Below are 4,260 nucleotides of genomic sequence, written 5' to 3'. Positions count from 1 at the left end.
CCCGAGAGAGCTTCTACATAAATTCTTGAATCTTTTTACATAAATTCTCGAATAATTTGAGGTCCACATGAATTGTAGTTTCTGCAGCTTGAACTATATAGGTCAATTCGTGTTTAATTTCTCAGAAGCTTGATTGCATTGCATCTATGTGAGTGTGACTGACAGATTAAAATTTGCGCTTCAAATCAAATAAATTTATATAAGAAGCTTTGAAGCATGACTTGGAGCAAGAAAATAATATGAAAATCATTTTATGTGCTTTTGAGCAACAAGTTTAAAAATTAGCTTTCACAAGTGTGAATTATTTTGCTATGGGGAGGCAAAGGATCATATAGAACAATATTCACAAATCTTTGGGTGTGAAATTGGTCTCTTCCCTTTCCGATACTTAGGCATTCCAATGAATCACAAAAAACTCAATAATAAAGATTGGAAGATAGTTGAAGACCGTTTTTAGAAAAAAATGAGTAGCCGAAAAGGAAAGCTTTTGTCCTATGGTGGACGACTAGTCTTAATTAACTCGGTTCTAAGTGGCCTTGCTATGTATATGATGTATTTCTTTGAAGTACCAAAGGCATTCTTAAGAAATTAGACTTCTATAGGCCTGCCTTCTTTTGGCAAGGCGATTGCCATAAAAAATATAGGCTAATGAAATGGGAAATTCTTTGTTTACCAAAGGATCAAGGTGGCCTAGGAATCTTGAATCTTGAAACCCAAAATGTTTGCTTACTTAGTAAATGGCTATATAAGTTAATTAATGAAGATAGGGTTTGGCAAGAGCTTCTTAGGAAGAAGTACCTGAAAAATAAAACCATTGGTGAAGTTACGTGGAAACCAGGAGACTCACGTTTTTTGTCAAGCCTTATGAAGGTCAAAGATCGCTTCCTTCATCTATCCACTTTTAACCTTCATAATGGTACACAAATTAGGTTCTGGGAGGATAGATGGTTTGGAAACTCCACTCTCAAAGAACAATACCCATCTCTATACAACATTTGAAGAAAGAAACACATTTCAGTAGCTAGTGTTTTCAGTTCTACACCCCTTAATTTATCTTTTAGAAGAGCATTAGTTAGGAAAAATCTACTTAAATGGAATGAGCTAGTTATGAGGATTGTATTTGTACAATTGGATGACCAACGAGATTCCATTATATTAAGTGGAACCTTTCAAAACTAGAATCTTTCACCGTACAATCAATGTATAAGCATCTTGTGAACCAACTTGTCTTGCCTCTAAACAAATCAATATAGAAGTTGAAAATACCCCTTAAAATAAAGGTTTTCATTTGGTTCCTACTAAAAGGGATAATTTTAACAAAAGACAACTTATTAAGAAGACGTTTGAAAGAAGATGATCGATGTTGTTTTTGTGACAACAAGAAAAGCATCCAACATATCATTTTTGGTTGTCATGTTGCAAGATTTGTCTGGAGAGTTTTTACTATGGCATTTGGATTACAACCTCCTATAGATTTAGAAGATTTATCTGGAGTGTGTTTTCAACAAACAAGCCAGCATATGCGTTCTCTAATTTGCGAGGGGACAACTGTAATTTTATGGTCTATTTGGCTTTGTAGAAATGATGTAACTTTTGACAAAAAAAATACTATATACCCTTATTTGCAGGTTATTATGAGGGCAACTTATTGGACTCGTTTCTGGAACATCATGCAAAAGGAGTGCAACAGAACATCTTTGAAGTGGGCCTGTCGCACATTGGAGACTTTAGCTATGGAGGTCTTCGCCAAGCATGGGTGGTCGTCTTTTTAAAGAATTAGTGCTTAGATATGCGCTCGCTTGCTTGGTTTCGCTTTTTGTGAGCTTTTTAAATATAACCGGAGTTTGAAGCTACAATAAAAATTGGTTGTGTGCAAACCTCTTGCAGTTGCCAGAATACAAATTCCTTTTTCTAAAAAAATAGAAGCTTTGGTTGTTTCAGCCTTTCAGGATGCATGGAGACAAACAAAATGGCACCTTCAAAGTTGCAGGCCTGGCCTGCTCCTACCACCATATACAGATCTCCAAACGTAGGCGACACCAGGTCAGCGTCAAGCACTCAAGCACGAGCTTGAAAACGCTGTCCACGTCAGCCAGGTCCGTCCGTTTATGTGTGGTGGTTGCCGTCGAAGCTAGCTTACGTGGCCGCTCCGCATGATGCATGTGCATTTTTTTTCGGCGACGACGTATATAGAGGAAGTCAAAAGGTAGAAAAGAATGCTCGTCTCTCCTTCTGATTTTCTTAGACTAAAGGTATGTTTGGCATAACTTTACTTTTGTGATGGAGTATTTTTTTTTACTTTGGCTCCACTAGTAGCTCCAACGTGGGAGCTGAAGCTATTTTAGTAAAACATTTTATAAAATATTTATAATGTCCTTGTCTTTTTTCTCCCTTCTTTGTTTATTTTTCCTATTTCTTCTATCACTCCCTCTTCCTTATCCACTCGTGCCGCCTGCGTCCCACACCCAGCGAATTCGACTTGCCACCTGCACCCGGCCGGCCTGCCTCACCTCCTTGGTGCAGCCCCAACGCGCCACGGGGACTCAGCCTGTCCGGTCTCGATGCGCCCAAGCGATTGTGCCTGGCCTGAGAACGAGCGCGTAGCTCAGTGGCTAGCTTCTCCGGTGTGAGAGCTGCCCGCCAGAGTTCGATCCCTGGGATCGCAACGTCTCATCGGGGTATGTCCCTAGATAAATTTCGTTGCCTCCGCGTGATGCCACAGTGGTACAGATGAAAACGGATCGCATACGAGCGGATATCACTAATATTATATTTGTTTTCATATTTCTGTCCGGATTCGGATTCAAATACGAATATTGTCAACCATGATGGATAAGATACGATTGGATATCGACATCATAAATATGTAATTTGATTATTCGGATACGGATATGGTATCGGATGTTGAATATTCGGACTCGGATACGAACAGATTTGAACTCCTCTAAACGAATTCGGTCTCGAATACGGTCGAAAAATATCCGTACTGTTTTCACCCCTACACAATGGGATCGTGACGTACCCGTCGCCTATAGAATCGGTGGATTTCGGTGATCTCGACAAGGACGCGACCTTCTAGTTGTGAGTATAGTCGTAGGTTTGTTTGTACACGGATGGTGTGAGTAGCGTACGTGTGTGTTGATGAGGTGTGCGTGCGTACGAACAGATGCTACAGCTGTACCCAGAGGAGAGGTAACAAAAAAAAAAAATTGTGCCTGGCCCTCGCGCCTTGGTGATTCCGCCCGGCTCCTGCGCCACAGTGACTCCGACCGCTGCACCTTCGCCTCGCCCTCACTCCTCCGTGAAGGCACGTCGCTGTCGCCCCGTTCTGCCTGTGCGCCGCAGTTGCCCGCGCCGACACGCCCCGAGGGTAAATCAAGCCACGACCAAGTGCTAGGCCCATGGAAGCTCACGGAGTCGGGAGAAGCCACATTTTTCAGCCCCCACTCTCTCTTCGCGCTTCTCGCAGGTTTTCCATGGCTTCCCCAACGAAGCGGAGCAGCGAGGGAGCATCCGGTTCGGCAACGCGTGAAGCTGTAAGCTGTTGATGGAGCAGCTCGTGAAGTTATACCAAGCTACTCCTAAACTGCATAACCCAACTATTGATGGGACGTCAAATACTTTTTTTTTCCCATTTATAGCACCAGTTCAGCACCAGCACCCAGTTCGCCCAGTTCGTAGGCCGTCCAAACGAAAATGGCAGGAAGGAGGCACATGACTGCGACCGACGGACGGAGGCACATGCCACATGTGGTAGTTGAACCAATCTATACGAGGTAGTGTACAAACGCATGCAGAAAGCGGGGGTAGCTCAGTTGGGAGAGCGTCAGACTGAAGATCTGAAGGTCGCGTGTTCGATCCACGCTCACCGCAGTTATTGTTTTCGATTTATTTTTCACTTTTTTTTTGTTTTGCTCTTTTTTCTCCAATTCAGTCCTCCAGCTTTTCTCCAAATCCGTCCTTGAGCTTGTTTTCTTTTCCTTTTTCTGGCAAGAAGAGTAGTAAGGCTGTGTTTAGTTCGCGAATTTTAGGAATTTGGCTACCGTAGAACTTTCGTTTTTATTTGGCAATTCTTGTTCAATTATGGACTAATTAGGCTTAAAACGTTCGTCTCGTAATTTCCAACCAAACTGTGTAATTAGTTTTTTTTCGTCTACATTTAATGCTCCATGCACGTATCGTAAGATTCGATGTGATGGCTACTGTAGCACTTTTTGAGAAAGTTTTTGAGAACTAAACAAGCACTAAGAGGAGACAAGG

The 4,260-nt window shown here is 42.2% G+C and overlaps 1 non-coding gene across 1 annotated transcript; it reads left to right on the top strand.

The window, feature by feature from the left end:
* The first annotated feature begins 3,800 nt into the window (after nucleotides 1-3,800).
* On the top strand, nucleotides 3,801-3,873 carry TRNAF-GAA (transfer RNA phenylalanine (anticodon GAA)). Its single transcript has one exon. It is a non-coding gene; the product is annotated as a tRNA-Phe (tRNA).
* The last annotated feature ends 387 nt before the right edge of the window (nucleotides 3,874-4,260 follow it).

This window comes from Miscanthus floridulus, chromosome 3 (assembly GCF_019320115.1).
Source record: "Miscanthus floridulus cultivar M001 chromosome 3, ASM1932011v1, whole genome shotgun sequence".
Lineage (NCBI taxonomy): Eukaryota > Viridiplantae > Streptophyta > Magnoliopsida > Poales > Poaceae > Miscanthus > Miscanthus floridulus.
The sequence above is the reverse complement of the archived record's forward strand: the minus strand, read 5'-3'. Positions and strand labels throughout refer to the sequence as shown.